The sequence below is a fragment of the Chlorocebus sabaeus genome, chromosome 15 (assembly GCF_047675955.1).
Source record: "Chlorocebus sabaeus isolate Y175 chromosome 15, mChlSab1.0.hap1, whole genome shotgun sequence".
NCBI lineage: Eukaryota > Metazoa > Chordata > Mammalia > Primates > Cercopithecidae > Chlorocebus > Chlorocebus sabaeus.
Genome location: NC_132918.1, coordinates 89937297 through 89949406, shown reverse-complemented (window position 1 = coordinate 89949406; position 12110 = coordinate 89937297). Strand labels below are relative to the sequence as shown.

The following is a 12110-nucleotide window of genomic DNA, read 5'->3' as shown; positions in this document are numbered from 1 at the left end:
AGTGCTGGGATTACAGGTGTGAGCCACTGCACCCAGCGACTCAGTTGTAGTGTTAAGGCCTGAGAACCAGGTGATCCGATGGTATAGACTCCCAGTCTGAGGCCATGGGGTCAAATACCTGCTGGTGCTGCTGGTGCAAATCCTGAATCCCCAAGGCCTGACATCCAGGAGCTGTAATATCCGAGGGCAGGAGAAGATGGACATCCCAGCTGAAGAAGAGGGAGTCAATTACCCTTCCTCTGCCTTTTTGTTCTATTTGCGCCCTCAGTGGATTAAATGATGCCCACCCACATTGCTCGGGGCCATCTTTACTTCGTCTACCAATTCCAATGCCAATCTCTTCTCTGGAAGCACCCTCACAGCCACACTCAGAAATAATGTTTTACCAGCTATCTGGGCAACCCTTAGCCCAGTCAAGTGGACACATAAAATGAATCATCACACTCCACTAGACTCTTCACTCCACAGAAGAGCCTCCTTAGAATGTCAAAGCGATCATGACAGTGAAATTACAGTTTTTTCTTCTCTCTACGTCTGATCATATTATTTGACTCTTTAGTAAAAAAGGTTCATATGTTCATAACGCTGTTTATTGGTTTTCAACCTTTAACACTTCAATAGCCACAGAATAAGCCTGCAAATGCTATAAACCTTGAAATTATGAAACATGATTAGACCATCACAAGTTAGTGCGAGAGAGGGAGAAAAAAGAGGGCTTCGCTGATTCCCTCCACTTTCACAGAGGGGAATCACTGAATGCTGTGTGAAGTGAATAAGTCGAGGCAGATTTTTAGGTAGATTACTGAAAGTAATAGGAGTAATCACTAAAAGAACAAAAAGAGCGATACAAAGGATGACGCTGGGTGGAGACACGGAGAGGCTAGAGGCGTTGTGAGGGCGCGGAATGCCTCATCCTCCATAAAGGGGAGTCAAAAGTTACTATCTAAAGACAAACCAAGGCCAGGCCTGGTGGCTCACGCCTGTAATCCCAGCACTTTGGGAGGCCGAGGCAGGCGGATTGCCTGAGATCAGAAGTTCAAGACCAGCCTGACCAACACGGTGAAACCCTGTCTCTACCAAAAATACAAAAATTAGCCCGGCGTGGTGGTGTCATGCGCCTGTAGTCCCAGCTACTCGGGAGGCTGAGACAGGAGAATCACTTGAACCTGGGAAGCGGAGGCTGCAGTGAGCTGAAATCACGCCATTGCACTCCAACCTGGGCGACAAGAGCAAAAGTCTGTCTGAAAAAATAAAATAAAAATCAAAGATAAGCCAAGAAAATCAAAGTGTACAGTTTTTTTGTTTTTTGTTTTTTGTTTTTTTTTTTAAGAATAATAGAAATTACCACAAGAAATAAAAACAGAAACTTTCAACAGAGGTTTCTTCTGGGGTGTGGTACTGGGTTTGGAAGATAATGAGGGGAGATTTTTACTTTTTCCTCAGATCCACCTGTGCTCTTGGAATATTTTTAACCACGTTCATGGATTCCATTTATAGTTAAAAAGTAGGTATAATAATGCAAATAAACATAGCACTGTAAAACATGAAGCAAGCTGCCCGTGAGATTCCCAAGTCTCCCGCGGTAGGATCTGTTCTAGGACCCTCTCTGGAGGGCACAGACAATGATGTCTAGAGTATAGTGAGCAGATGTGGATTTCTGTCCTCTGTGGAGCTGGGGACGCAAGGAGGCGGGACAGCCTCCCGAAGAGCTGTGGGGAACGACAGCCTTCATCACACATTGGAAGGCTGCTAGGAGGCCAGAGGACACAGAGAAGGTTTTGTTTTTTTTTTAGAGGGAGTCTCGCTCTGCCGCCTGGGCTGGAGTGCAGTGGAGCAATCTTGGCTCATGGCAAGCTCCGCTTCCCAGGTTCACACCATTCTCCTGCCTCAGCCTCCTGAGTAGCTGGGACTACAGGCGCCGCCACCACGCCCGGCTAATTTTTTCTATTTTTAGTAGAGACGGGGTTTCACTGTGTTAGCCACAATGGTCTCGATCTCCTGACCTCGTGATCCGCCTGCCTGGGCCTCCCAAAGTGCTGGGATTAAGGTTTTTGGGACTTCATAGGAGTTAGAATGAGGACCAGGTGGTAGGACCTTCGGAAAGACTGCAGTTTTTTGTAAAGAGCATAGTGACAGAAGGGGTGGCCTCGGGATGCAGTGAGTTCCTCATCACTGGACGTATGCTAGACCAGTATGTAAGGGGGTGCATGGAGAGGTAGCACAAAAGGAGAACGTGAAATTTGGAATCAAATGGCTATGGAATCTGATCCTCGTCAATGCTTTGTAGGGGCAGTGTGACACTGAACAAGGCAAAGGCAGTAAGGTCTCTGAGTTTCGTTGTCCTCATCTGAAAACAGGATGGATAACTGCTAGCTTATAATGTTGCTCCAGAGGCTTAAGTGAACTATTCCATGAAAAAATCAGTCAGTAAAGGGCTTGGCACTTAGGAAGTGTTGCATCGAGGGTGGATGTCATGATGGCAGCTTGGCTGGGGTGTGAGAGGCAATAGGCCAGATCACCTGTAAGGTCTCTCCATCCTGACTTTTCTATGTCTTTGGAAGCAGAGAGCGGGCCTGGGCACTGAGCTCTGAGGCCCCATCTGAAAGCTCGGGACTCTGAATGCTGAGCCCTTCTTCCGTTTCTGCTCTGGGGACCACAGGATAGAACTAGAGTGGCCTCTTTCCCTTTCTGCCAACTGGAACCTGAGGAGGTGGGAGACTCAGGAAGTTCTGGATCACACCTCGAGTCAGGAGAAGGGGCCCATCTACTGGGGAGATGCTAACAGGATCTGGGGCACCTCTTCAAAGAAGGTAGGCTTGGAAAATAACTGGGGCTTGCAACCTTTGAAGCCCTTGCACAAAAACTGCCCTGCAGGGGGGAGGCCAGTGCACAACCTTGTCTTCCCATATCTCCACCCCCAGACGGGCAGGCTTCCATCGCAGGCTGTGCTGTTCCTGCCTTCCACCCCAGCAGACAGTGCGGAGGGAACTTAGGGTGAGACGGCTCATTCTCAGATGCAGGCATCATGGCACAGCCTGACGGATTCTCCAGACCAGACAGCGGGAAGGCGCCAGGCTCTTCCAGGGCCACGACCATGAGCCATTTATAAAGGCAGCTTCCGCATAAGCACGCCCCTGTTCCCGCAAGGACACAACCTGCCTCAGAGCGAGAAACCTGCACCCCACACCCTTAGCCCCATAGAAAACATCACATCAGAAAAGAAGGTGACATTTGTTTTCCTCCTAAAACATTTGGCTGTGAGTATCAGTGCTCCAACAGAGCTCTTTGTTTCAAACAGTGGAGTGATGGAGTCCTTGTCAAGGCACGACCCTTAGTGCCAGGACACGATGTTCAGCCAGGGCCCACCCCATCCTCAGAAACCCTGGGTCTGGTGGCGTCCTGTGTGGGTAGGTCCTGGGCACATCCCCAGCAGAGGCTGAAGGGGACCAAAGGAGCATGACTGTCCTCCTTTCACCCTGGGAATGGAAAGCATCCCCTCACCTGCCGCCCGTCTCTGGGGGCCAGCGGTGCTTCGGCAGACATTGGTGACAATGACCACTTCTGGGAGCCAGCGGTGCTTCGGCAGACACTGGTGACAATGACCACTTCAAGGAAGAGTGCAAGGTGGGTGTCAAGATGTGAAGAAGCTGAGAGGCTTCCTGGTGGCCTTTTCTTCGAGATTTTTCCTGAAATGCTCTTCATTTACAGAAGGTCAGACACCCTCGACATTCACATGTTCACTGCGCACAACTGAGCTAAATGGAATTTGGGGACTAACACTCGAGGGCTTTTACCACCCCATGGCTCCTTCTCACGAGGAGAGCGTGGAGCGCTGCACACATGGCTTCCGACATCCCCAGCCTGCTCCTTCTCCAGGTCAAGCCCGATGGGATGGCCATGCCCGGGTGGTGGTGGTGGCATGTGTGCACACATTATGACCCCCACCAGATTGACGGAAGGTCCAGGAGGGTGAAGATCTTGTCTCGTCACTGGGTGCCCTCCCCAGTTGCCACATGAACTAAGCCAGCAGCTGGCATTGGTTCACTAACTTAGGGTTAAGAATTAACAAATATGCGGAAATCTTTTCATAGTCCTGCAGAGCCCTGGGCCAGGGAAGTCCAGAGGCTTTCGGATGGCAGGCGTAGAGGCAGTCCTCCCCATGCTGACACTTCTATGTTCTCTCTCTTTCCTTTCCTCTCGTCCTTTTCCTAAAAATTAATAAGAACTGGTACAATGTATAGAAACTACATTGCTAAGGGCTTTCTGCTTCTCATCTCATTTAATCCTTGCAGAGCCCTCTCAGGTAAATTCATCTATAAAATTATAGATGAGGAGGCCGGGCATGGTGGCTCACGCCTATAATCCCAGCACTTTGTGAGGCCGAGGCAGGTGGATGACCTGAGGTCAGGAGTTTGAGACCAGCCTGGCCAACGTGGTGAAGCCCCGTCATCTCTACTGAAAATATAAAAACTAGCCAGGTGTGGTGGTGGGTGCCTAAATCCCAGCTACTCTGGAGGCTGAGGCAGGATAATTACTTGAACCCAGGAGGTGGAGGTTGCAGTGAGCCAAGATTGTGCCATTGCACTCAAGCCTGGGCGACAAAAGTGAGACTCCGTCTCAAAAAGAAAAAAAAAAAATTATAGATGAGGAAACTGAGGCTTAGTGTTAAATAATTTGACTGAGGCTGCTCCAGTTAGCACCTGGAGGCACCGGGATTCGAACCACGTCTGCCTGACCTAACAGCTCTCCCTTTCTTCTTGCCCTTGCCGTTGCTGCTCATTCTCTCATCTCCTCTGCCCATTTGGCTCTGCTCCCTGCTGCTCACAGGACTCAGGGCTGACCTGAAGGCTGGTCCTGAGTCCCTTGTGGGCATTTCTCTTCCTGGGGCAAGGGGATATTTTCTAAAGCTGTCCTCTGGTCTCGTTCTCTCCCAGGAGTCATGATACTCACTGGCTCTTGTTCTCAGCCGAATTATCCGGGGACTGTGGACACTGCAGTGAATTGTGTCTGGTGGAAAGCACTCGGGCTCTTGAATCAGACAGGCCGGCTGCAAATCTCGATTCTTTCATTTCTTAGCTTTGGCAAGTCAACTGCCCTCTCTGGACTTCAGTTTCTCATCAGAAATGAGTTATTGTAAAGGTTCGGTGCAATCACTTGCTAAAGCACTCAGCGCAAGGCTTGGCAAGTGAGAGAGGCTCGCTCATGAGAGCTATGAAACGGCCTGCCTGGGTTTCCAAGAAACTCCTGGGAGCCTGCATCCCTTGGCTAGTCAGTTGAGTTATTAATCATTTTCTAGGCTTTTCATTAGTTTGCTGAGTTTCCCCTGTGTTATATGCCTTTTTAAGCTAAAATATTAACAGAGTTTATGGGTAGACTAAAGCATAGCATAAGTTAGAATGTTTTGTTTTTATTTATTTTTGAGATGCAGCCCTGCTCTGTGGCCCAGGCTGGAGTGCAGTGGCGCGATCTTGGCTCACTGCAAGCTCTGCCTCCCGGGTTCAAGTGATTCTCCTGCCTTGGCTTCCTAAGTAGCTGGGACTACAGGCACCTGCCACCACACCTGGCTAATTTTTGTAGTTTTAGTAGAGACAGGGTTTCACCATGTTGACCAGGCTGGTCTCGAGCTCCTGACCTCAGGTGATCCACCCGCCTCGACCTTCCAAAGTGCTGGGATTACAGGTGTGAGCCACCATGCCCAGCCTTTTTTGTTTCTTAAAAAAAAGAAAACAAAAAACATGTTTCTCATTTTTGATACTTTTCAAAATACAGATTAAATAAACTGAGTTTTTACATTTTCTAAAAAACATACATTTTCAAAAACACACACACGCACACACACACCATTCATAGCTTCCAAACGACTGCAGGCGTCCAAAAAACGTCCTGTGCTCTGGACCCAGCTCCAGAGCGGTGGTGAATGGCACAGGCTCTGGAGTCAAACAGCGAGTTTCAATACTGGTTCTACGCTTAACGCCCATGTGATGCTGGCTATGATACTGAAGAGCCCTGAGCCTCAGTTTCCTCATCTGTAAGGCGTGTCTAGCAACAGACCAGTTCATGGAGTCACTGAAGAGTAGCAGGAAGGACTCATGATAGGAAGCAGAGCCCTGACCATGGAGCCTGGCAGCCAGCGTCCTAGGGCTGCGTGTGGGACTGCGCAGAGGGACCTGGAGAGACCTTTAAAATCTTTTTGTGTCATTGTTTAAGGTAACCCTGCTCCCGTGCACCGCCCCCCTCTCACCGTCTAGATGTGGTTTTCAAAATGCCTCAGTAAAGGCATTCGGAAAAATAATAATTACTAAAGGGCATATTTAACGAATTAACTTTCCTATTGTCATTCAAGTGACTGGCCCCTGAAAAGTGGGGTGAGGTGCTGAGGGTCGAGCTGTAGCAGCTGTGAACCTTTATGGTATAAAGCTTATGGCTTCCATCCACCGCAAAGGCACGGTTTACAGCGTTCCTCTGAGTAAACAGGACAGCGATTTAACTTCAGGGCAGTGAGCTTGGCGTCTGATTTTTGGGATGTCTCTATTTTATAAAGGATTCGCCCTACTCTAAACGAGAGGAAAGAAAGCCATGCTAAACACAGGTCAAGTGCCCTCCTAGAACAAACTGCTGCGTTTCCATACTTGGCCCACCCTGTTCTCCTTATACCCTGGTGGTCTCCCCATGCACATGCTAAAACGACACATGGAGGCTCACAGTAATGAGAAGTGAGGGTGGACTCACTGAGCGGGTTCTGTGTATGCAGCCCAGGGCATACGCAGGGATGAGCTAACCTGCCATAGACCCATTTGGACTTGAGTTGGATTGAGGCCATGAGAAGAGGGAGACTGGCCAAGACCTGGGTTCTGGCTCTGCTATCTGTTGGCCATGGGAGCCCCGGCGAGTCCCAGCATTTCTGCAACTCACTGTTTTGTGAAAAAGATAGATTCTGAGCACAGCTATGGCCCAGGCACTGTGATAAGCCATGGGGCCAGAGAAATGAAAAAATCCCACCACTGGCCACACACAGCTGTAGGTCCATCCTTATCCCTGTCCTGCTGTGGTGGTGATGTCAGTTCATGGGAGCAGCTAGATTCCTTCTCCCCGGGAGGGAGTCAAAAGTGGTTCCAAAGAGGAGGTGGGGAGGCTTGCTGAGACAGGGCCCAGGTGTCCTGACTCCCAGTGAGCAGCGTTTCCCAGCACCCCACCGCTCTCCCTCTCCCTGTTTCCCCAGGTTGGGGTTGGCGGCCCTCCACTACTTTCTGTTCCTTCTTCAACGTTGACTCTTGCCTTGGACAGACTGAGCTGCTGACTGGCCCCTTCTCTCCATTCTCTGGCTAGAAGATGACTGAAGCCCCTCCCGGGATCTGCAAAGCCTGCCAGACAGAGGGCCTGGAGCTAAGGTCAGCACACCTGAGGAAGGCTTGTGGTCTTGGTCAACCAGATGCAGGTTCAATCGGCTGTGAGAGGAGCCAGCTGGAGCACCCGGGGCCCAGCAGAGGAATGGCGGCTGTGGAAAAGCGAGCAGCTTGCTCTCTTAGGTGCAGACCCGTCCTATCAGGAGGGTCCGGTGAGGCTCTCCGTGTCACTCAGTAGTAGGGACAATGACATGCCAGATTGCTTCCAGGTGATGACAGGCCGAAGACTGGGCCATCTGAGGAAGGCTGAGGACTCTTGGGGGTTGGAGTGAGGGAGAAATGGCAGAAGCAGCATCCTGGGAAGAGCAAGCTGCTCTGTGCTCTGAGGCCCTGTCCGTCTGAGCTGGGACAGGCAGGCAGAGGTACAAAGATGCAGAACACAAGGCGTGATGAAGTATTTTGCTTTCCCCAGGGTTGCCGATGACGTCTATGCTCCTTTGGGAGGTGGCAAGGGATCTGTTCCTGGAGGTGCTTGAGCAGAAGACAGAGCCTTTTGCCAAGGATGTGGCAGAAGAGATTCAAACATAATTCAAACATTGTTAGGTAATGATTGGACCAGGCGCCCTTGACTGTCTCTTTGCAGCTTAAGATTCTCTGATTTTATGTTAAAATAGACTTCATGAAAATGGGGAGGACTCTTGAAAGTGAGACCCCCTATTTCCCTCCCTGTGTTTGGGGGTGACCGTGTTTAAGTCTTCCTTTTCCCACCAAATGGCTCCTTTCTTCTCCCCTTACTCGCTTCTTTAGTCCCTCCTGCCAAGGCCGGATGAGCCTCAAAGCCAGTGTGGCCCAGGACTCACTTTTGCGCGTTCCAAAGCCCTTGTCAGCTGGAGCAAGGCAATGGTGCGGGCTCTGGGCAAGCATCTCAAACTTGGGGGCACAAACCCCGTGTTTAACCTATTTTGCTACAGCAAGCAATGGTTCTTCCGGTACCACACACCTTTGAAACTTTCCTTGTTTTGAGATGTTCCCATATTCAATTTCCTTTCTTATCTCAAAAACTGAAAACAGCAAAGTTTATTCATTGCCCATCCCAGTATTCTTTTTCTTATTAAATTCAATACAATTTTTTTTCTAAGAGATGGGAGTCTCACTTTATTGCCCAGGTTGGCCTTGAACCCATGGGCTCAAGTGATCCTCCCACCTCAGCCTCCAGAGTATCTGGGACTACAGGCACATGCTACTGCACCTGGCTTTTAAATTTTCTACCTAGTTTTTTCCTTATTAATTTCAGTTGAAACATTCAGCACCAGCCCATGTTCTGCCTTACTGTGCTCTGCAAATTAGCGCACATCTCTTTTATCGATTCAGTAATTGACATTTCCCAATAAAGTGGAGGCTTGTGTGGAAAGATGGAGTCAAGACTCTGTTTTGAGACGGAGTCTCACTCTGTCGCCAGGCTGCAGTGCGATGGCACGATCTCAGCTCACTGCAACCTCCGCCTCTTGGGTTCAAGTGATTCTCCTGCCTCAGCCTCCCGAGCAGCTGGGATTACAGGCGTGTGCCACCACGCCTGGCTAATTTTTTTTGTATTTTTAGTAGAGATGGAGTTTCACAATGTTAGCCAGGATGGTCTCAATCTCCTGACCTTGTGATCCGCCTGCCTCAGCCTCCCCAAGTGCCAGGATTACAAGCGTGAGCCACTGCGCCCAGACGATGGAGTCAAGATTCTTAAGCCCCAAGAAAGCAATAAAAATAGGGGGTGCAATAAAAGTAGGCCAACAAAGGAGACCCTAAAATCAACCAGTATTACCCAGTCCCAGGATTCTGCAAAATGAATCACTTCCATCCAGGCTTCGGAGGTAGGGTTTTTTGTTTGTTTGTTTTTGTTTGTTTGTTTGTTTGTTTTTTGAGACGGAGTCTCCCTCTGTCATCCAGGCTTCTGAGTGCAGTGGCATGGTCTCGGCTCACTGCAAGCTCCGCCTCCCGGGTTCATGCCATTCTCCTGCCTGAGCCTCCCAAGTAGATGGGAAGACAGGCGCCTGCCACCACGCCCGGCTAACTTTTTGTATTTTTAGTAGAAATGGGGTTTTACTGTGTTAGCCAGGATGGTCTCAATCTCCTGACCTCGTGATCTGCCTGCCTCAGCCTCCCAAAGTGCTGGGATGACAGGCTTGAGCCACTGTGCCTGGCCCTGAAGTAGGTTTAACGCAGTATCTGAGAGGCAGATGGGCACAGTTGGGGAACGCATCTGCAACTCAGATCTTTTTTATTAGCAACAGACTGCCACCAGGGGCCCCAAGAATGTTGTTGAAATAGTGAGGTCTGTAGAAAAAGGCCTGGGAGTGGCTGGTGGAAGTCAGAGTTGATAACTAACGGGGCCTCAGAGAGAGGGAGTGTGCGCCAGGCCTGAGTGGAGCCCCAGAGCCATTCCTGGGGCGGTGGGGGGATGTAGTCAGAAGAGTCGGGGGAAGGTATCTGACTCTAGAACGGGCTGAAAACCATGGGCTTTGGCTACTTTGACCCATGGTGCTTCCCCAGCCACGCTGACCACTCTGCTACCACCTTGTTTTAGGACCTTACCCTTTCTCCTCTAGACTGACAGCACCCTCTGTGACTGGTCAATGCTACTCCAAGTTCTTCAGTTTTGGGACGCGGACTGGCTTTCCTTGCTCCTCAGTGAGTAGATGGCCTATGGTGGGACCCTGTGATCGTGTGAATTAATACTTAATAAACTCTCCTTTATATATCTATCTATCCTATTAGTTCTGTCCCTTGAGAGACCCCTGACTAATACACCCTTCTAACTGGTCTCCTTGCGTCAGACTTCTTTGCAACCCTCCAACTCCCCAATCCACTATCCACACTGATCTGGTCTGAGCGTTCCCAGACACCTGTTCTTCCAGTGTGTCCCACTTTCTTCCAGAAAACTCAGGAAATGTTCTTTGAATGAATGAATGAACAAAGAAGGTGGCAAGACCATCAACGCACATAAAAGTGAGGGACTTGGGCCTCAGGCATTAGGGAGCCACGAGGTCCTGTAAAGCCCATAAGGACAAGGTCACAGCTCTTTGAAGCGTGGGCTGGAGGGAGAGGAGGCAGGATCGTGGTCCTGGGTGCCTGTCCCTTCCCACAGGATGAGAGCAGAGTGCAGCCTCCGGCCTCTGGCACAGCTGGCGTGTGATTCACAAGCTTCTTCCCTTGTGCAGCTCCCTGGGCTGTGCTGAGAGTCATTTGGGACATTGCGTGTGATAGTGTTGTGAGAATCCAAGCCAAACAATCTTTGAGAGAGAGAAGAGACAGAGAGAAAGAGAGAGGGAGGCTGAAGAGACTCCACCTGACACTCCACTTACACACACACTCACCTGGAGGCCGCACACTCCCGGCAACCCCTGTGTGGCTTGTGCACGAGCGGGAAGCCTTTCTCAAACACACGTGAGAGCTGGGGTCATCTGGGGCTGCTGGTACCATGGCAGACAGGAGCTGCTTCCCTTCAGCAAACGCACAGGCCAACTTGCAGGGAGCCCTCCTCTTCAGAGGCTCTGGGGTGGGGCTCAGCATCTGGACGGTGGCTGAATCCAGGCTGGGATGTTTTGCCAGGAGAGGCCCAGCAAGTGCCAGAAAAAGGGAAAGGCTGGGCCGTCTCACGCAGCTAGGGCTTTTCTGGGTCTTCCCCCAAAACTCACTGAGGTCTGCTGGATAACACACTTATTCCAGTGTCTGCAGGTGACAGGATCCAGGCCGAGAGCCTCCAGAGCCAAGAAAGAAGAGCCAGAGGCTTCTTGGGCAGCTTTTCCCTATGTTTTCAGCAAACCTATTTCCATGTCATTATCATATTATGTAAACATAATAGTTCATTCATCAAGGTTTCCAAGGACTAACAAATACAGAGCATATCAAAAACTAGTAATCCAAAGTACACTGATTAATTATATATACAGTTGCTATAAATCAGTAAACATTACATATGGAAGTTAAGAGATGGTTTAGAGTAACAATTAGGCTAGAAATGCAAAACTGTATTACACGCATACTCAATGTTTGTTAAACAAAGAAAATAACTCACAAATGTTTTCAGTGGGCGGAAGTGAAAGCCAAGGAAGAAGAGGAAATTTCACAGAATGGAAACTGGTTGGTGTCCAGGTGGAAGGCACACACACCCTGCACTCAGCAGGACACTGGGTGTTGGCGTCTGGGCAGCAGGGAGAGGGACACAGGCAGGAGAACCCAGAGGACACCCGGGGACATAGGAGTCCTGCAAACAGCTCACCAGCAACTGAAGCAACAGGGGAAGTTGGAAGTTCTTGAAGTGAGGAAGGAAAGTCAAATTTAGCAGGAGGAGGTAAAAATGGCTCATCTTGATTGAGTGTTCACTATGGGCTCTGCTAACTGTTTACTTTTTTTTTTTTTTTTTGAGACAGAGTCTCACTCTGTCGCCCAGGCTGGAGTGCAGCGGCGCTATCTCGGCTCACTGCAAACTCCGCCTCCCGGGTTCAAGCGATTCTCCTGCCTCAGCCTCCCTAGTAGCTGGGATTACAGGTGCCTTCCACCATGCCCAGCTAATTTTTGTATTTTTAGTAGAGACGGGGTTTCACCATGTTGGCCAGGCTGGTCTCGATCTCCTGACTTGGTGTGATCCGCCCGCCTCGGCCTTCTACAGTGCTGGGATTCCAGGCGTGAGCCACCGCGCCCGGCCGGCTAAATGTTTTCTGTGCATGATTTTGTTTCATCACATACAACCCTTTGTGGGAAGTGATGTTATTGTTA

At 49.9% G+C, this 12110-nt stretch overlaps 1 long non-coding RNA gene across 2 annotated transcripts in view; it reads left to right on the top strand.

The window, feature by feature from the left end:
• Window positions 1-12110, top strand: part of LOC103241955 (uncharacterized) — a 34339-nt gene that overhangs the window by 21559 nt on the left and 670 nt on the right. The window contains exons 2-4 of one of the 2 annotated variants that reach the window (XR_012095630.1): window positions 7220-7388; window positions 7816-7946; window positions 8946-10100. This is a non-coding gene — a long non-coding RNA (uncharacterized lncRNA). Of the gene's footprint in view, window positions 1-7219; window positions 7389-7815; window positions 11686-12110 lie in introns of those variants that run through there. The other variant, XR_005241958.2, reaches the window with a different exon arrangement.